We start from the raw sequence: 22,426 nt of genomic DNA on the forward strand, positions 1-22,426 counted from the left end.
GTTTCAGACATTTGACCTTAAGGTTACGTACAGGCTGATAATGCCGTTAACAAGGGGCGAAACATGTCCCTGAGAAGTGTATAGAGTATTATATAGATTTCATCCACGTAGTACGTGGCTTGTATTGAAAAGGTGGTAATAATAGAATAAATTATTTTTGTGATAATTTGCTTATTCAGTTTTACCGTTCCGACTACAATAATATTGGTGGTGATGGTGATTAAATTTTGAAGATTATAAGAATGAGGAAAGTCATGAAGGAACAATCACTTGAATAATAACACAAGAGGGAGTCATGAAAGAAAGGACGACTCACTTTACATTAGATGATCTAATATCACAGATTCGGAAGAAAACTAAATGTGAAAGCCTCCAATATAGAAAGCTCATAAAATTGATAAAAAATAACATTACATTGACCATTGTTTGTTGTGATGTGCTTTGTGTATCCTGCTGCCATATATCTATGATAGACGGGATTACTGCTGCGTTTCATGTATAACAGCCTGCCTGAATACTGGCGGGAAAAGCTGGGGAGTGGGGAGTTAGATCTCTCTTCTTTAGCATGCCATTCTTCTGGTTCATAAATTTTCTGATACTACTGGTACGTAACACACTGGATCATCATAGTATTCCAGCTATTCGATCTCTACTCTGAGGTAGTGATTTGAATGAGCAGTGTGCACACTTAAAGAGAATAATTACACAGGAGTGTTCGCGGCTGTCTGCAACCTGGTCATTCTAGCTCTGAAACTTTGAACTGTTAGATTGACACCGTAGTATTTTTCGCTAAAAGTGAGAAAATGTGCTGTTTTCATTTTATCGAATATGTCGTATGAAAGCATTACTTGTAATTGCGACATTCATACTGGCGTCGTTGTAATGACATGTTGACTTCAGTTGGGAAAATTATAAGGACAGTCTTTCTGAGAATTCCGTAGCGAAGCATGGGTACATCAGCTAGTTATTTGATCCAAATAGCATTGCGCTTCGCATAATTGCGCGGGCGCTTGATGCAATATATTAATCTATGCATTTGCTAAGTAATGGCATCTAAGTGCATGACTGATTCACACATGTGGAGCATGAGTTCATACTATTTTCGGTAGGCTTATCAGAGACCGATCATCCCACTCACGTACTTCCTTTGAGGGAATAGAGATGTGTAATTTTTAGCCTTGTAGCCTCGTATAGCAACAGTCGGGCTTTGAGACAATAAGTGTTATAAATATATCGTAGTATTATGTTGCACAAGACGTGTAGAATAAGCAGTTTTGACCAATTGTATCTCCTGATTTTTGGTTTTGTAAAGTTGGCAGGTATGTAATCCTCATTCTGTCTCCAAGGAACTTAATTCAGCAACAGGTTTTAGTATGTATATGTGAATAATTAATATTTCCCATGTACCACAGGGTTCAGTGTCAACCCATAAGCTTTTTGTAATAAGATAACTATTAATATGTCGCCGTAAGACCTCCCTGTGTCGGTGCGACGTAAAGCAAAAAAAAAAAAAACCTATTAATAGTAAAAATTGTATTCTGCCATCATTGAGAGAACCGAAACTGAAGTAAACAAAGACAATCGTATATCCATCTGCGGTCTCCATGTTGATTGGAGAGCCCATGGCAAAGGCACATGGGGTTGTCTAGGAGCTGTCATTACCTTGCCTGATTACCACAATTACATCAGACTGTTGCCGGATGCCACTGTCGTTATGATGTAGATGAAATGCCATGGTAATATAGATTACGAGACAAAATTATTTTCACTGTTCACGAGGAATAAACGAGTGAATGACAAACCACATCTGAATATTGAACTTCTCAGAAAAGACGTGAATTACAAAAGGTTGATGTATTTGAAGTTGTGCCTAAAATGTAAATATACCGGACAAGTTGGCCGTGCGTTTAGGGGCACACATCTGTGAGCTAGCATCCGGGAGATAGTGGGTTTGAACCCCACTGTCGGCAACCCGGAAGATTGTTTTCTGTGGTTTCCCATTTTCACATCAAGCAAATGCTGGAGCTGTACCTTAATTAAGGCCACGGCTGCTTCCTTCCCACTCCTAGGCCTTTCCTATCCCATCGTCGCTATCGGACCTATTTGTGTTGGTGCGAGGTAAAGCAAATAGCAGAAATGTAATTACATATCAAATCATTCACAACAGCACATGCCTGGAAAAATTCATTTTAATATTTAGTATTTCAATAAAATTAAATTCTAGAAGGGAAGTATAATTTTGAAAAGGCAATATTTAAGGAAATTAAAATGGTACATTACCTAAGTAAAATCTGATAAAGAACAAACTTTTTCTAAATTGGATTCCTCTCTCTCGTCTTTCTCACTGCTGCTCATACCATTCAAATTAATTGAGAGAGGGTCGACACTCTCATTGCACAGACCGTCCGAATCCTGGAATCTCAGCTCTTCCACCACCACGTGATGAAGATAGGCACGCCACATTTAATTTTCATCTGTTACACTCACCAGAGCTACATTGATGTCCTGTCTTCTAAGAGTAATATTATTTCATGCAACATATCCCTTTCTTTATCAGACTTAACACCAACTCAGTGGGGTAAAACTTCTGTTGAGCCTTTGTGAACGGACAATGTTGTAAAGGTTAGAGATACAGCATGGCGCAAATGTCATAGAGGCTAGAGTTACAACATGGCAGGTCGAGCAGGAAGGCTTGCATCCTGAGCACTATTCAAATTGAATTGCTTGCTTATATTAATTACAATGAAAAATCAGTTCTTGCATATTTTTCTCTCTTAAATTATCTGAGAAATTTTATTCTGGAGATTTTGCATGTAGGATTGCATTATATTATTACCGGGCTTACAAACTAATTCGATGACCCCATGGGGGTGTTCTGCAGTAGCATCGACCAATATACATTAAAATGAGCCTGTGCGCATGCTTACATCAGGATTCTTTACTCAATGACTGTAGTATAATAATTAATGTAGCCTACTTTAACTTTAATTTAAAAATCAGAATACAATTCTGAACTAGTTCTTCACGTGAGTAACAAGTGATGACTTATTGGTATTGGATTACTATTTTCTTTCTCTGAACATAAAGAGGAATGATTTCTAGTGACCTTTCTGTGTTTCAAATCAACAAAGTGAACATTCTTTTAGTAATAGGTGTAATGTATGTTTGCATAATGTACTTCCATGTCATTTTGTAGAAATGTTTTACTCTACTATAATTCATAATCATCTCAAATATTTGTGCAGTGTCAAGAGCAGAGATATTCCTTCAAAGTACTCGATCAACTCATTAATCTGAATAAAAGAGCAGTCAGAACAGTGCACTCTCCCCTCATGTGTTATTTACAACATCTGGTATTCTGCTGTTAAAAATTTGTATAAAATTGTCTCCTTTTGTATATATGTAAATGAGCCATAGTATCTTTTCTGAATTAAATTAAATTTCCTCTGCAAGGTCTACAACACCCTGACTATTCTTGTTGTTCCTGGGGCTTGAAGCACAAAGTAGCTACCCTTAGTTCCGTTCCTGATACAGGATCAGGGATGAGGTGAGGTGAAATTAAATGGCTTTTTTTGTGTGGCCAGATGCCATTCATGATGCTAACCTCATTTGAGGATCTAAAAAATGATGGTGAATGAATTTGGATAAGGAGGTGGAAGGAATCTGCTGTAGCCGATGAATAGGAACTGTCCCAGTATTTACCTGGAAGTGAAAATGTGAATCCATTCTCAGGACAGCCAGTGGTGGGGTTTGAACCCACTTATCTCCCGATAGCAGAGCTTGCTCCATAGCCATAACATGTAAGCATGCACTGCCATACCGCATGGTACTTAACCCAATCGCTTCAGGTTTAATGGTCCCGCGCACTCGCTTAGAAATCAGATTTAAATTGTCCTCAACACGAGTGAGCCTCCTGGTCACTTCCACCGTTCTGGAATAAATGCCATAAATGGAACAGCAACCAGAATTTTCACACACAGTTTGCAGTGAAGCATTCAAAATAATTTTACTCGACAACAACAATGATTACATGTTATAAACCTCATTTTAGGTCCGTATTGAAAATTTAACAGTTCAACAATAATAAAGGTGTTTTAATTTGTTCCACCTATTCAATACTTATATTTTCACTTATAGTGGTTACATAATTAGATTCTTAGTTACATGGGACATGCATCTTTATATTTTATCACTTTTCACATTTTTATGTTCCGAATTTTAATAACTGACTAAACTTTTAATTTCCTCTTTTAATTTAGTTGTATTTTTGATGATTGTGTTTAGGCTGAAGATGCCCTTAATTGAGGGTGAAACATGTCCCATATAACTAAGAATCTAATTATGTAACCACTATAAGTGAAAATATAAGTATTGAATAGGTGGAACAAATTAAAACACCTTTATTATTGTTGAACAACAATGATGTTAGAATGAAGATTTTATGAGGTAAATATCGAAACATTCGGGTATATCTAGAGGCACTTCACGCTGCTCAATGTCTCTCAAAATATTGGGGTCTCAGTACATATGTCTTTGCTCCAATATAATTGGATGCAAGGCTTACGAAGCTGGGACATCAGAATGCAGAGGTTAAAGTAGGCCTTAATTTCATCCTCATTAGTGTCAAACCACTTTGCACAGTCTTTTTTTCATGTGGGTCTGGTAATAGGTCCATAGCGTAAATATTTGTTTCACGCACAGTGTGGGGAACAGCAGGTCCATAACCTTCAGGAACAGAGTTATCTAAATATTTGTGTCTCACTTCTCCTGATAACGGTTGAGAGCCTGTAAAATGATGAATACTTAGTTGGTTATCTCTATTACTAACCAGTCACTGTTTTGGTTTCGCACACAAGGCTATAGGTACGATTTCACTGTCGCTCGTATCAGATGAAATATCTCTTTTACTTCAAATCCCTTCTGCAATGTTATCATAATCGCCATCACTGTCCGAATCTAAAACACTTTCGATTAGCTCACCAATAACATTGCTGTCACTTGCTTATATTGCGCCTCAAGCCATAGCAAGGAGAATGACTGACATCTGATGAAATGTTTGTGCTTTCATAGGCTACAATTAGGCAATCACCGGGCTGAGTGGCTCAGATGGTTGAGGCGCTGGCCTTCTAAACCCATCTTGGCAGGTTCAATTCTGACTCAGTCTGGTGGTATTTGAAGGTGCTGAAATACATCGGCCTCGTGTCAGTAGATTTACTGGCACATAAAAGAACTCCTGTGGGATTAAATTCCGGCACCTTGGCATCTCCAAAAAACGTAACAGTAGTTATAAGTATTAGTTATTTTATCAGTTATGAAAACCAATTTCATGACTGCTGATGATAGAGCTATAACCCACCACCTCCAAAATCCAAGCTTCCAGGTACACAACCCACACGGCACAGCCAAGGGGCTCATTAGAATACAGCGTAATACTTATTATAATAATATTATTATTATTATTATTATTATTATTATTATTATTATTATTATTATTATGCTTGAATGGTCCCTTTCAGAACACACGAAGCTTTATTTATGATTTCGTTTGCGGAGGATCCAGGATGCTTTCATCTGTTGACTAAAGATCCTTTTCCTTTCTTCCGTCCACTTGGTACCTGCTCTTTTTGGTACTTCATTCTCTGGAGTAACTTCCCACTTGTCAATTTTCTTTCTATATATATTTCGATTCAAAATGTCTTCACAGAGAATTTGTGCGTTCTTCATGTCTGCTTTTGTTTGTTGTATCCAAGGAAAATTCTTCAGTTTGTCAACTCTTTCAAGAACTAGTCTAGTTTCTGGAAGCTTCTTAACATGTCCATAAAATTTTAGCCTTTTTTTCCTGAGGTCTGCCGCAATATTAGAGAATTTTTCTGTGGAATTCCGGGTTTGGAGGCGGTACCCTTCTCCCGTGTGTCTTGGTCCTAAAATTTTCCTCATGATTTTTCGCTCTTCTTTTAGGATATTTTCCAGTTCGCCCTTTCTATGAAGCGCTAGAGTTTCTTCTGCATATAAAGCCTCCGGTTTGATTACAGTATCGTAATGTTTAATCTTAACGTGGAGAGACATACATTTTTTGTTGTAGATTTCTCTTGTTCTCCCATAAGCTCTTCTGAGTTTTTGGACACGGTTGTTTTGGGCTATTTTCTCTTGTCCGGTTGGTTCGAGGATTTCGCCCAGGTATTTGAAGTGAGGGACTCTGTTGATTTGTCCGTATTTTGTATTGAGACTATGGATGTCTAGTTTTGCACAGAAAAATTCAGTTTTCTGGAAGGTGATATGAAGTTCGACCTGTCTGACACATTCTTGGAGAATTTCAACTTGCTTTATTGCTGTGACTTCATCGCTGGACAAAAGGGCCAGGTCATCCGCGAAGGCTAAGCATGGAATTTCAAGCTTGTTTTTTCATGTCCCGATGTTTACTGGGTTCCAGATATTTTGTGCTTTCAGTTCGTTTTCCCATTCCCTCATCACCTTATCTAGTACGAGGTTGAAGAGGAGGGATGATAGTCCATCTCCTTGCCGGACACCAGTTTTTATCAGGAATTAGTCTGAGATTTCTCCCATGAATTTCACTCTTGACTTCGTGTCAGTGAGGGTCTGTTCTGTACAAAACATAATTTATCTACTGTGTGAAAGTTCAGTATGAGTGGGAGGATGGATGAAAGTTATGGGATCCCGAGTGATTGAGACGGTAATGGGCATGAGTGAGCCGGCCTAGCTAAAATATATGTGGGGTTTCTAGAGAGAGGGAGACACACACACACACACACATACACACACACTCTCTCTCTCTCTCTCTCTCTCTCTCTCTCTCTCTCATGTTGAACAGATCTTGTGAGTATTATGTAAATATGCCTATGTAAATACGGTAACTGTATATAAGAACACCATGTAGAATGTAATTGTATATTTGTATATAATTTTTAGTGGTGATGGAGGCACTTTTGTGTATGTGGGGCTATGCCCTTTCTCCATTCACCATCCCTAAATTGTAACTACAATTAGTGGAAAATAAATAATAACAATAAGTTTAGCGTTTTGGAGTCTAGTCCCTGTTCTTTCAGGATGCTGAACAGAGATTGACGATCAACTGAATCATAAGCCTTCTTGAAATCTACGAAGGTACAGATGATTGGAAGGTTTCTGAGGGCCCTGAATTTTAGAGCGGTTTTGAGGTTGAAGATCTGTTCAGTGCATTATCTGTGAGGGCGGAACCCAGCTTGATATTCACCAATTTTATGCTCTAGTTGTTCTTGTATTCTTTTCAACAGGCTTGCAGAGAAGTTCCTTGAATGAATTTGGACCAAGATTCTTAAGGAATTCTGCAACAATCCCATCTCTTCCTGAGGTTCTGTTGTTCTTTAGTCATTTAGTGTGGCTCTGAATTTCTTCCTGGTTTGGTGGAGGTGATTCTGAGTGAGTGAAACTGGATGCTTCTTCAAGAAATGTTTCAGTGGGTTCGGGGCAGTTAAGAAGTTCTGAGAAGTACCGTGCAAGTTCTTGGCAGTTTTCTTTATTAATAAGCGCCAATTTTCCGTCTTGTTTCCTGAAACATAAGTTCTGTGGAACGTATCCTCAGATTTTTTCTGTGAATGTTCTGTAGAAATCCCTTGTGTTGTGGTTTCTAAAGTTTTCTTCAATTGACTCCAGTTGTTCTTTCAGGTGCTTTCTTTTCCCTTGCCTGATGGTTTTGGATACTTGTTTTCTGGTCTCATAAAATTCTCGTTGAGTTTTCTGGGATTTTCTACTGTTGTATTTCTGAAACGCAGATTTTCTTATCTCTAGGGCTTTGTTGCATGTTGAGTTCCACCAGGGGTGTTTTGTATTCCCTTTTAAGGGTACCATTTCTCGTGCCTTCTGTATGATTTTGGTGTGGAATTCTTCCCATGTTTTCGCTGGTTGATTTTCCCATGCTTCTTTTAGATCCCGAGCTGGAATCAGTTTTATGTCAAATTTCTGTTGTTGTATTTTCTTGGGGTGGTATTTTCTTGGAGTAAATTTTATTTTTAACTCTTGTGAGATAGTGATCAGAGTCAGTGTTTGCTCCTCTTCTCACTTGTACATCATGTACCTCTTTCTGTAGCTGATACGAGATAGCTACATGATCAATCTGAAATTCGCCAATGGATTCAATGGGGGACCTCCAGGTTTTTTTGTTTCTTGGGATGCTTCCTGAGGGATGTGGACATGATTTTAAGGTTGCACTGTTGACATAGTTCAATGAGCCTTGAGCCGTTTTTGTTGGTAAATTTGTGCGCGCCGGGCTGAGTGGCTCAGACGGTTAAGGCGCTGGCCTTCTAACCCCAACTTGGCAGGTTCGATCCTGGCTCATTCCAGTGGTATTTGAAGGTGCTCAAATACGACAGCCTCGTGTCGGTAGATTTACTAGCACGTAAAAAACTCCTACGGGACTAAATTCCAGCACCTCGGTGTCTCCGAAGACCGTAAAAGTAGTTAGTGGGACGTAAAGCAAATAGCATTATTATTATTAAATTTGTGCGCCGGGTAGAGTCCGACAGTTTTCCTGTGTTCCTTTTCTCGGCCGATTTGTGCATTGAAATCGCTTAAGAGGATTTTGACTTCATCCTTTGGAATTTTTGACATCACTTTTTCAAGTCTGTTCCAAAATTTGTCCACGTTTTGGGGATTCTTCTTGTTGTCTATATTTGTAGGGGCGTGTGCACTTATTAATGTATATTTTTTATTGGCACACTGAATCCTCATGGTCATTAGGCAATTGCTGATGGAATTAACTTCTTGGATCGAGTTCAGTATACTTTTATGTACTACGAAGCTCATGCCAAGTAAAGGGGTCTTATTTAGAATCTTTTGGTCTGTTTTGCTTTTGAATATACGGTAATTTCCGTAATTCAAGGTGGCATCATCAGTAAATCGAATTTCCTGCAGGGCAAGGATAAGAGTTTTTTGCCGATTAAGTTCTGTGACTAAATTTAATAATTTTCCTGGTTGTAACAAAGTGTTGATATTGAATGTACCAATGTACGTGGGGGTTTTGTGGGATAGTTTACCAGAGAGCTCCGACTCTCTTCCATGTTTTCATGGTTGTCCAGGCTCCCCAGAATCCGAAAGCCTGGTTGCCGTCTCAGTGCGACGGATGGATTGGATACCACCTGGGATAATGTTGTTAGTACGCTCACGAATCATGTTTGGCTTGTAATAGGAGATCCAGCAGTGCTGGGTACTTAGAACCAGGGATTGTTAGTTCCTGGAGCTTGGTATTGCTGCCACACCTACAAGGTGACAGACGCGGACCAGGAAGCCGGTGGAAACCACTCAGACGCACCTGGATTTTAAACAGGCTTTTCATTACTATCCCAAAAAGCAAGGGTGCCTCATCCGCCAGTTCCGCCGTACCAATGATCTTCATCTCCGCCTTCACTGCCGTTGAGGTCTTCACTCGTAACCCTGAGCTGGGACCCTTACCAGATGATACACACCGGGTCAGTGTGCTTTGGGACTCACATAGGCAGGGGCACCACTCCCTGGGCAGGGCTGCCTCTGAAGAGGGTCCCTCCTGCTACCTTATTATTATTATTATTATTATTATTATTATTATTATTATTAGGCAATAAATAATGGTGCAAGTTCTTGGAAGGAGAGCTGTAAACAAGTCACATTCCTGTTCTACTCGTAGAAGTTTGCAAAAGGGAAACCATTGCAGCGGTGATCGATGTATAATCTAGTACACACAACTTGGAGTGGTATGTGAATGTCTCGTCATTTGAGCTTAAGGTCTGGCCAATGCTTACATGAACGCCATGTCAAATGAGTTGAGTGGGTTAAAGCTCAAAATATGGACTATAATTGTTTACAGTTGAGCGGCCAAACATTTAAATAATTTTTTATTAACAAGTACGTTGTATTCTAATGAGCCACTTGGCTGTGCTGTGTGGGTTGCGTACCTGTAAGCTTGGATTTTGGAAGTGGTGGGGCCTAGCTCTATCATCGGCAATCATGAAATTGGTTTTTATAACTGATATATGCTCGTCAATTTGCATGCAGCATTGGTCACAGTGGTTTTAGGCAAGCTCTAGCCAGCTTACAGAATTCAAATAGCACTATAGAATTGTAGAATGTATAATAATAAAGTTTCAGACGAAACAGCTAAATGATGACAGTAAACTTTGGAATAAGTCTGTGAATTTGTTACTGACATAAGACAAATTCCTCAAGGGATAGATATCTGCAATGTTCTTCAATTCAGATTTGAAGGTAAACGTGCATATGAAAGCTACCGGTTCTCTGGAAGTTTGCCGAAGAGCATTGGGTCAATATGAATCAACATACTCATTTCTGTAGCTATTTTGATCATTATTTGAAAAGTTAGTTGTCATTTTAAAAGTAATTGGAGGTACTATGCCCTCTTCAGTCTTTGCTTGCAGTGAGTTAATAAGTACCCTAGAAAATATACAGGTATAACAGCAAAAGGGAGTGAAATACTCCAGATTTTGAGAACTATGACAGTGTTCCAAAAATTTTGATTTGGCTTGTTGCTGATTGGTTTGTTATCTATCTTCAAAAATCAGACAATTTTTAGAATAAACTATCCCAACTGAAAAGTGAATGATGATTAAATTTATATACACTGACTGACAGAGCAAATGCAACACCAAGAAGGAATGGTCAGAACTTTATGCCAATTGCAGGGTAGACTGACGTCACTGAGGTATGCTCATGATGTGAAATGCGCCGCTGTGCTGAGCACGTAGCGAACGATAAATGGGACACGGCGTTGGCGAATGGCCCACTTCGTACCGTGATTTCTCAGCCGACAGTCATTGTAGAACGTGTTGTCGTGTGCCACAGGACGCGTGTATAGCTAAGAATGCCAGGCCGCCATCAACGGAGGCATTTCCAGCAGACAGACGACTTTACGAGGGGTATGGTGATCGGGCTGAGAAGGGCAGGTTGGTCGCTTCGTCAAATCGCAGCCGATACCCATAGGGATGTGTCCACGGTGCAGCACCTGTGGCGAAGATGGTTGGCGCAGGGACATGTGGCACGTGCGAGGGGCCCAGGCGCAGCACGCGAGGATCGGCGCATCCGCCGCCAAGCGGTGGCAGCCCCGCACGCCACGTCAACCGCCATTCTTCAGCATGTGCAAGACACCCTGGCTGTTCCAATATCGACCAGAACAATTTCCCGTCGATTGGTTGAAGGAGGCCTGCACTCCCGGCGTCCGCTCAGACGACTACCATTGACTCCACAGCATAGACGTGCACGCTTTGGCATGGTGCCGGGCTAGAGCGACTTGGATGAGGGAATGGCAGAACGTCGTGTCCTCCGATGAGTCACGCTTCTGTTCTGTCAGTGATAGTCACCGCAGACGAGTGTGGCGTCGGCGTGGAGAAAGGTCAAATCCGGCAGTAACTGTGGAGCGCCCTACCGCTAGACAACGCGGCATCATGGTTTGGGGCGCTATTGCGTATGATTCCACGTCACCTCTAGTGCGTATTCAAGGCACGTTAAATGGCCACCGCTACGTGCAGCATGCGCTGCGGCCGGTGGCACTCCCGTACCTTCAGGGGCTGCCCAATGCTCTGTTTCAGCAGCATAATGCCCGCCCACACACTGCTCGCATCTCTCAACAGGCTCTACGAGGTGTACAGATGCTTCCGTGGCCAGCGTACTCTCCGGATCTCTCACCAATCGAACACGTGTGGGATCTCATTGGACGCCGTTTGCAAACTCTGCCCCATCCTCGTACGGACGACCAACTGTGGCAAATGGTTGACAGAGAATGGAGAACCATCCCTCAGGACACCATCCGCACTCTTATTGACTCTGTACCTCGACGTGTTTCTGCGTGCATCACCGCTCGCGGTGGTCCTACATCCTACTGAGTCGATGCCGTGCGCATTGTGTAACCTGCATATCGGTTTGAAATAAACATCAATTATTCGTCCGTGCCGTCTCTGTTTTTTCCCCAACTTTCATCCCTTTCGAACCACTCCTTCTTGGTGTTGCATTTGCTCTGTCAATCAGTGTATCTTGGCGTCATGCCTCAAATTTAACCCCCGGATGTATGTTTTCTTTTCCTCCATATAAAACGCACCGTCGTGCAATCGGGAGGTATGTTATAAAAGACTAGTGTATATCTGTAGTCTGGGATAGGTTCGTCCTGCTACGGGAGCAGAGGAGACCATACAGCCAGCAACTCAACGCCGAGAGCTCGGCAGTGGGAAATAACCTTGCACCCTAAGGGAACTAATAGCTTTGGGTAGATGAGCTTCTTATGGAGAATGATAGGCCCTCAGCAGACGAAATGCCACGAAAATCTATCATATAGTGTCTGTACTCAGGCTACCAGAAATTTCCATAGATTAGGGACAGCCTAATACAAACCTAGTGTTGGGCAAAGGCACCGTCAGTACTGGCCTGGGGCTGAAGACAGTAAAGTAGACAAGGCCTGGGATTAGACAGCAGGAGGCAGAGTTGTAACAACGGTATGGCTCCTTCATTGCGGTCACCAGCCTACCCGACAAGCAGGATGACTGAACGTCAAACCCGTCCATTATCCCAAACATACCTGCCAACTTTTACGCTTTGTCCATAAAATTTACGGAAAGACAGTGTATTTTACGGATGGACTATAATATTTTGCGTACCAAGATCTTTTTAAAATTCGTGCCAGAACAAGCTTCCACAAGCCACTGATACATTCTGTGTGACCTGCGAATATTCGATACATCGCTCTGATTTATATTCATCCTAATGTTACAATCTTCGACTGGGAATACTAGATGTGTCCTGTATCCCAGTTGATCAATATTGATTTGTTTGTGTTGAAAGAGACTGACTCTTGGATAACTGTTCGCTTGTTCTGTGCATTGATTTGTTCAATAAGCTTAGGTCATGTTGTAGTAGTTAGGAAAACACATGTGAATTATGTTCGTCACTTAATTTGCTTGATATTTATTTATTGCCACGTATCACAAAGCTGAGGTTATGTAGTTGTGGAGTAACGTGAATTTGTTTGTTGCTTATTTTGTGTTATGATCATTTTTTATCGGTAATCATGAGTAAATCTGTGGGGAAAAAACATTATCATCAGGTGTTTTGGGAAACCTATTCTTTGACTTTCCCATGTATACTGAAATCGAGAAAAGGTGACAAATTTGCCTTTTGTACTGTGTGCTCTAGTGATATTAACATAGCACATGGCGACAAAAATGACCTGGCTAGCCATGTAAATTGTGTTAGACATCTTGATAATTTGAAATCTAAGGAAGATAATCAGATTGTCTTTTGCCCAAGCTGGTGATAATGTTTACGATGTAATAAAGGCTGAGTATTTGTTTACTTTTTTTTAGTGGAACACAACATTCCATTGAGTGCAACTGATCATGCAGGAGCATTGTTCAGAAAGATGCTTCCTACGTCAGAAATCGCAAGAAAGTATGGTTATGGTCGCACAAAAATGTGTTTCCTAAACGAAATTGTGCGTACTGCAACACAGGACATTGTTACTTGTTTACAGAATTTTTTTTTTTTCCCCGACAGATGGAAGCAATGATACAGATTCCAAGTTGTATCCCATAGTAGTTACTTTTTATGATGCTGGTCGAGAATGTATAAATACTGTTTCGTCGATACCAGCATTGGAAGGGGATTCGACAGGGCAAACATAGGAAAGCTGCTGTTGTTGCAGTTGGAATTAAATAAAGTGTGTATCAAGAACTGTCTGACATTCTGTTCTGACAATGCCCTTGTTATGATTGGGCAGAAATATGGAGTTCTAGCAGTTTTGAAAGAAGCTCATCAGGATATTTTTGGTATTGGTTGCAGTTGCCATCTGTTTAACTTACCTGCTGATAAAGCTGCTGCAAGTTTACCAGTTAGAATTGATGAGATTCTTGTTGATATTTTCTATTACTTGGAGAAGTGTGCCAAAAGGAAAGGACGTCATAAGAAATTTCATATTATGCATGGAAAAGAAACAAAGAAGTTGTTGAAGCATGTGTGGTTATAATAATAATAATAATAATAATAATAATAATAATAGTGTAATGTTATTTGCGTTACGTCCCACTAACTACTTTTTAAGGTCTTTGGAGATGCCGAGGTGCCGGAATTTAGTCCTGCAGGAGTTCTTTTACGTGCCAGTAAATCTACCAACACGGGGCTGTCGTATTTGAGCACCTTCAAATACCACCGGACTGAGCCAGGATCGAACCTGCCAAGTTGGGGTTAGAAGGCCAGCGCCTTAACCGTCTGAGCCACTCAGCCCGGCACAAGATGGTTATCCCTAGCCAGGTGTTTCGACAGATTATTAGATCAGTGGGATCCACTTTTCATTTTTAAGCATGAGGTGGTAGTATGTGCTCCAAATATTTCAGCCAATTTATCATTTTTTAATATTCCCAAAGGACCCAGTTAATCTGATGACAAACAAATGAAGATCCTCCTCCTCCTCCTCCTCCTCCTCATTTTCTGCCAAAAGAATGGCATGTTCTTCCAAACATGACATGCCTGTTCTCAGAAACATGAATCCCACTACATTTTGTGAAGAAAAGTTGTTTGTTTCTTTCCTCTGACCTAAACCAGCATTTTGTACTTTTTTAGATGTGACTCTCCTATCATTTGATAAAATAAATACAATCCTTCAGAGTGCTTCCCCACATATCCATGTACTGTTTGAATTAATGATGGATCTATTAAAACAGATGCTCACAAAGTTTTTGAAGCCAAGTGTAGTTAAACGGTCTGCATTGCTTGATGTCCAGTATTACCCAATCTAGAATCAGAAGGATGATGATCAATTGGTAATTGGCATTCAGACCTCAAACTTGGTTAAGGCGCTGCAAGATGAAGACAAATCGCTGTTTTTCTTGTCAGTCAGAAACTATTTCTATGGAGCCTGTTAACAAGTTCCCTTTTAAGAACGATGTACTAAAACATGCACAGGTTGCTAAACTTGATGCCATTGAAGAAGCACAGTTTTCTTCTGTTAATTTCTTTTTGGAGAAGTTTCCTGTTATTTTGTGTAAAAGAGAAAGTGAAACAAGAGACGACTCTGTGAATGAACTCCAAAGCCAATTTACGGCTCTTGAGATAAACAGCTTATCTAGTGTTGTAAGTAACCAAGCAACAAATGATTCAAAATGGGCACAGTTGTTGAATATCTGTGGAGCTGATGGACAGTATAAATACAACAGGATCTCTAGATTCATGCTGTCTGTTCTTACCACATCACATAATTTCAGTGCTATTCATTGTCCACACATGTAGTTAACACCTTGCCCTTTCATCTGTATATGTCACATTTTCCAACTGGACTGGTATCTTTAAGAAAAAAAAGTAGTTGCTGTGACTAGCCCCAACCCTCGTAGTTTTAACATTTAGGTACAAATAAACACGCATTTTACCAGGCGAGTTGGCCATGCGGTTAGGGGCGCACAGTTGTGGGCTTGCATCCGGGAGATAGTGGGTTCGAACGCCGCTGTCGGCAGCCCTGAAGATGGTTTCCCATTTCATACCAGGCAAATCCTGGGGCTGTACCTTAATTAAGGCCACAGTCGCTTCCTTCCCATTCCTAGTCCTTTCCTCTCCCATCGTCGCTCTAAGACCTATCTGTGTCGGTGCGACATAAAGAAAATTGTAAAAAAAATACCTATTTGACCACATTAGAGATATGTAGATCTATCAGTTGAAAAAAATTTCAGTTTTCTCTTATACAGTACTAGTAGGATACCCGTGCTTGCTACGGCTTTAAATTGAAATTTATCTTTCAGAGTTTTAAATTTTGGAGGGTCCACTGTCAGCTAGCCTGTAAAATACACCCTCACTTCGTATGTCAAATGTTTTTGGAGGAATGATTATTTATTTTCAGATCTAACACTCATTTGAACCCCATACAAATGGAGTGTTTTAAAACTCTGTGTTATTTAACATCTAGGGCGTAGATGCAACCAGCCTGTTCAATTTTGACTTGGCACGTCAAATAGTAATGGAGGAAGGAATAGGCCTAATGTGTTTTAGGGGTAGAGTGTTTTAAAAATATTTCTTATTTAATATCTAGGAGATAAAAGACCAACCTTCATGTAAAATTTTAGTTAGTATGTGAAACTTTTCGGAAAAATTAATATTGTAATTGTCAACCCGCATCTAAACTCCTTAGAAGAGAAACCTTTTGTAGCCACGCTGAGTGGTTCAGATAGTTAAGGTGCTGGCTTCCTGAGCCCAAGTCAACCGGTTCGATCCTAGCTCAGTCTGGTGGCATTTGATGGTGCTCAAATACATCAGCGCCGTGTTGGTAGATTTACCATCACATAAAACAACTCTCATGGGACAATATTCCCGCACCTTGGCTTCTCCAGCAACCATAAAAGTTGTTAGTGGGACATAAAACCAATTTTATTATTATAATAATTATTATTATTGCCTATTATTAAAAATATTTTGAAGCACATCAAATTTGGCACCTAGGATATAAAAGAATAACCTTCTTTTAAAATTACAACTTTGTACGTTAGACGGTTTTGGAGGGATGAATAATTCTGGAGCTAACCTCATTTAACACCTTAGGGTGGAATGTTTTTAAATATTTTTTATTTCACACTTAGGATTTTAAAATATATACCACCATTTGAGGTAACAGGTAGGGACCCTCTTAGAGGCAGCCCTGCCCAGGGAGTGGTGCCCCTGCCTATGCGAGTCCCAGAGCACATTGGCCCGGTGTGTAACATCTGGTAAAAGGTCCCAGCTCAGGATAACGAGTGAAGACCTCAACAGCAGTAAAAGTAGAGAATGTGATTCGGTACGGCAGAGCTGGCGGAGGAGGCAACCCATTGCTCTGCGGGTAGTACAGATTGAACCCACTGCCGTGTGGGATGAGGAGAGATCCTCAAAGGCTAAGGGAGCAAACCCCGAAAGAAAATCCTTAGTTACGTTAGGACTAGCAAGCCAGTAAAAGAGCTTATTTGTAGTTGCTTTCAAAACACATAAGAACTTGGAATGCATTTATCAACTAAATTAAAATGCTAGCATTTGCAGATTCATATCAGGGATGGTGTTTTAAGGCCTGATGATTGACGGGGTCTTGCAAAATTGCAAAAATCCAGGAGGAGATGAACACGGATTGAGACCATCAACTTACTCATTCTCACAGGAAAATGTGAAGAACTAGTGGACCTCATGGAAAGGAGGAAATTAATGTTACTGGGGCTGAGTGAAACCAAATGGAGAGGGAAAGAAATGAAGAAATTAAGAAAACAGTATACACTCTATTGGCATGGAAATGACGAAGAGATGAGGAATGGTGTTAGTTTCATGAGTAAAAATCTAGAAGGAGTTGCTGTCATTCAGTATGTTAGTGAGAGAATAATAAAGGTGACTGTGCGTTTAGGGAAAGAAAAACAAACTTTGGTACTGGTGTATGCACCTCAAACTGGATGTTGTCAAGAGGATAAGAACCAGTTTCTTGATGGTTTGGAAAAAGTTATTAGTAAAGAGAGAGAGTAATCATTATAGGAGATCTGAATGCACAGATTGGGACAGATAGAACAGGACATGAGAACCGAATGGGACCTCATGGATATGGTGGAAGAAATATAGAAGGTGAACATCTCCTTGACTTCTGTATGGGGAATGAGTTGGTGGTGAAAAATAGTTGGTTCAAGAAGAGACAGAGCCATAAGATAACACGATATAGTTGGGATGGACTACAAAAGACTGTAATTGATTACATCATCTCAGATGAAGAAAGGAGCAGAACGGTAACAGATGTCAGAGTAATACCCAGCGAGAGCCTTGACAGTGATCACCGTCTATTAGTAGCAGACCTGAGAAATTTTTATGTGCCAAAAGTACAGAACAGGAAATTGCCAAAAATCAAAGTATTGGAACTCCAGAAAACAGATAAGAGAACTGAGTATCAGAACCGGATTAAAACCCTGTTACCAAGAGATGAAAGGAAAAATGGAGAGGCAGAATGGACCAGACTAAGGGACACATTGGTTAAGGAAGCAACTGAAGTTTGTGGAAAGACAAGTATGAAAACAAGGGAGAAGGAAACACCGTGGTGGAATGAAAGAGTAAGAGCAGCAGTCAAGGAAAGAAATATCTTGCGGAAAGAAAGAGATCGGGAGAAAAATAAACCGGATCTTACCAGAGACAAGACAAAGATCAGAAACCTTGAACAATTATACCGAAACAAGAAATTGGATGCTTAAAGAACAGTCACAGAAGAAAACACCAAGGCATGGAATATATTCACTCAGAAACTGGAGGAAGAAAGCAGAAGCAATAAGAAGCTACTGTGTTATCAGAGATAAAAGGAAACAAATGAATACCATAAAGGTACTTGAAGATGAAAATGGAAATCTGGTTAGGATAGAAAGTGACATGAGAGAAGTCCTGAAGAACCATTTTGACCACCTACTGAATAGACCCGTTCAAGAACAAAATACATGACCAGAAATCCTAGCCTACAATCAGGAATCTCCCATCACCTGGACAGAAACTGAGACAGCCTTAAAATCTATGCCTAAAGTAAAATCTTCAGGTGCAGATGAAGTGAATGCAGACATGATAAAGGCAGCAGGCATCCAGGGTTTACATTAGCTGCACAGGGTACTAAATGCCACATGGACAGACAACAAAATACCTGCAGATTGGAGCAAGGGTATTATAATTCCCCTGTTTAAAAAAGGCAACAGACAGTAACCCACCAACTACAGAGGAATAACACTGCTGTCGTATGGGCTAAAAATTCTAGGGAAGATCATATAAAGGAGATTGAGAACCATCATTGAACAACAGTTAGAGCAGGAGCAATATGGATTCAGAAGTAACAGATCAACAATGGATCTAATTTTCAGCACACTCATGCTGATGGAAAAGTATCGGGAGAAAGGCAAGAACCTGGTCATTGTATTCCTAGATATAGAAAAGGCCTATGATAGTGTTATAAGAGATAAGATCTGGGAGTTCCTGAGGAAAAGAAATGTGCCAAAAGGAATGGTAAGGAAAATTCAGATGTTGTACAAAGACTGTCCTACCTGTGTACAAATTGGGGAAGGTCGATCATCATGGTTTGAGACCAAGAGTGGAGTTCAGCAAGAAAGTGCACTGTCCCCACTACTGTTCATCACAATATAATGAAGAACGTCAAGGAAAAGTTAAGTGAGCTGAATGCAGTGGCCTTTGCTGATGATATCATGATTTGGGTGAAACAGAACAGGAAGTACAGACCATACTCAAAGTATGGAAATCCCAGTTCCAGGAATATAACCTCAACATCAGCGAGACCAAGACAGTGGTGATGGCAGTCAACAGAGAAGGGCGTCCAGCAAGTGTAAAACTAGGAGACCACCAGCTAAAGTGTTTAGACAGTTTTCCTTACCTTGGAAGTGTAATCTCCAGTGATAATTTGGTCAGAAAGGAAATTACAAACAGAGTGCAAAAGGGATCAGAATTCTACCAACAAGTAAGAACACTTGTAGGGGATGACATGATTCAAAATCTGGCCAAACTGATGATGTTAAACAGCTATTTCATACCAATATTGACCTATGGTATTGAAGCGTGCACCCTCACAAAAAGAGATTTATCAAGACTGCAAGCATCAGAGATGAAATTTCTTAGATCTACCATCCAGAAGACCAAGATGCACAAGTTACGAAATGGAGAGGTGAGGAAAGAAGCAGGAATAGACATCCCTATTTGACCGATTCTCCACATCCAGACTATGGTGGTACAGGCATGTGATGAGGATGGAACCTGCAAGAACAGCCAGAATAAATTTGGGAAGACGGGTGGAGGGAGACCTGCAGGAAGACCTAACACCCAATGGATGGACATGATCAAGGTTGATCAGGTTACCAGAGGATGGACAGTGGATGATGTTCTCCATGTCAAGTTGTATATGGACAGGAAAAAGTGGAGAGGCTCAAACAGTACCCGGGAAACTAGAACTGTACAATGATGGTGATGGTGATGATACTACCATTTGGAATTTAGTCTTCGCACAGTTAAGCGGTTTCGGAGGAATGAGTATCATTGTTTTTGGGTCTTAACCCCCTTTTAACATCCTTACAGATTAATCTTTTTTCACACCCGGCAAATGCTGGAGCTGTACCTTAATTAGGCTACAGTTGCTTCCTTCCCGATCCTAGCCCTTTCCTATCCCATCATCACCATAAGACCTACCTGTGTCTGTGTGACGTAAAGCAAATTGAAAGAAATTAAACCTTCTGCTATTTAACACCTATGATATTGTTTGAAATAGCGTGCTCTTTTGTGGTATTATTTGATTCACTTTTGGGTATACAATTCACGGTATTGAATCAATCATAATTGAAAATATACCTTGTTGATCGCTCCTCGCTCACTATTTATATTCGCAACTCGCAGCACTAGGCTGCTCGAGTAACTCAGAGAAATGCTTACAATGATTATTTAATCCACCTATTCAATACAAATTGGTTTTGTGTTGCTAGTTCATAATACTACAACATGAATTTACAGGGACATGTTTTGCTTTATTTACAAGCATCTTCAGCCTACATAATTGTCTCAAGGTTATAGACCTGTCATATTTGGATTATTTTTACAAATTTTTTTGCTTGAGTATAAATCCATGTTTAGTAATAATATGTAAAAAAACATAGGAATTATGTACACATTAAAAGTATGACAATATGGATTACAATGTTGAATTGAAGTAACCATTAATTCTAAAATACATTGATGTCTAAAACATAGCAACTACAATTTAAAAATTTGGTTACATGTAATGTAATAACTCAGAGAAGTCCACAGGAGTGCTCTGAACCTCGTGACTTGCACATTTCCCATAGTGCGGCAGGGAGACACTGTCTCTCTGAAATTTTTTACCTTGGCCTTAAAGGACATCTTCAAGACAATGTCCTGGGAGAAGAAGGGGTTCAGCATCGATGGCAATTTCCTTAACCACTTGAGGATTGCTGACAATGCAGCAACGATCCTGGGGAGTTGAAGACTATGCTCGAACAACTCCATGAAGCGTCAGTGAGATTCGGCCTGAAGATGAACCTAAAGAAAACAAAGATCCTAAGTCTGGACATCTCTCGAATGGAAGTATACGACTAAGGCCTCGCAGTAGTCGACCACTACATTCATCTTGGCCACATGAGTCTTGGTGAAAAGAACCACACTGTGGAGATAACAAGGTGAACTAGCCTGACTTGGGTTGCTTTCAGGAAACTCGGGTTCATCCTGAAGAACCCCGCATTTCTGATCAACCTCAAATGGAAGACATAACGAGTCGTGTGTGTTGCTGGTCGCCACTTACAGCCTTGAAACAGCAACACTTACACAGAAGAGTGCCAGGTACCTAACATCTTGTCAACGTGGCATGGAACAACCTATGCTTAGGATCAGTCTCAAGGACAGAGTGTGGAATAAGGAGATCCAGAGACGCACTGTGGTCACGTGAATCATGTGACGTATTGCCAGCCTAATGTGACGAAGCAGACCAACGAACAGTGAATGAAGAAAATCCTCCAATGGCAACAAAGAACCAGGAAGCAGAGTGTTCGCAGACTGCAGCTAAGGTGGCGAGATGACTTCTGGGGAGTTGTGGGGAAGAACTGGCTTTGGAGAGCCACCAGGAGAACTACATGGAATGGGATGGGAGAGGCATACATACAGGAGTGGACAGCTGTGGGCTGAAGAAGAAGAAGAAGCTTGAATGTGTACATTCTGTCACCTGTAATCGGTATAAATATGCTTCAGTAGTGATAACACACCTGTCTTTCCTACATTTTGATTTTGCTGAAGTAGAATTTTGCAATTAATGCAGTGACTCGTTCTCAAGTAATTTTTAACATTTAGGTCATTTTGCGACTCTTTTTCTGAAATGTAACTTATGTATCCAACAGAGATTATTCTTATACAAAAGCAAGCTGTCCCCAATATCCAAGCTTAAACTTTCTGTTGATGTCGTACGGATAAGGTTAACCATTGACTATTAATGTTCTGCAGTTCACGTTCTTGTTAACAATACTTTTGGATAGTACTAAGTCCACAGTGCATTTGCATTCCAAGCATAGGTCTAGTTTCTAGTCGGGAAGAATCATTGTCGTCTCAGAAACTTGTTTTTCTGTATAGCCTGTTAAAATATTAAAATTTTTGTTTGTACACTTTTAGATTGAAAAATTGGCTGGGAAAGTTAAAGCCTATCGGCTAAAAGCATTTTCATTAAGAATGACTGCCCTTGACAGAATTTTTAAAGTGGAGTCTGTGAAATGTCTTCCAATTTTGATGGTGCAGCCCACATGTAGGGGCCAATCAATTTATGTATTCAGTGGTGTACATATCACTTTTTTTTTTTTTTTTTACAGTCTTGTATAAATACCATTAGTATGATCTTAATTATTCAGTTGCATTGTATATTTCTGTAGTTTTTCACTTCCTAGGGAAA

At 40.3% G+C, this 22,426-nt stretch overlaps 1 protein-coding gene across 2 annotated transcripts in view; it reads left to right on the forward strand.

Moving 5' to 3' along the window:
* The window catches only part of dop (microtubule-associated serine/threonine (MAST) protein kinase dop), a 578,024-nt gene that overhangs the window by 354,829 nt on the left and 200,769 nt on the right, over nt 1–22,426 (forward strand). The gene's annotated exons all lie outside the window — the stretch shown is intronic.

Source organism: Anabrus simplex, chromosome 2 (genome assembly GCF_040414725.1).
Source record: "Anabrus simplex isolate iqAnaSimp1 chromosome 2, ASM4041472v1, whole genome shotgun sequence".
In the NCBI taxonomy this organism is placed as follows: Eukaryota; Metazoa; Arthropoda; class Insecta; order Orthoptera; family Tettigoniidae; genus Anabrus; species Anabrus simplex.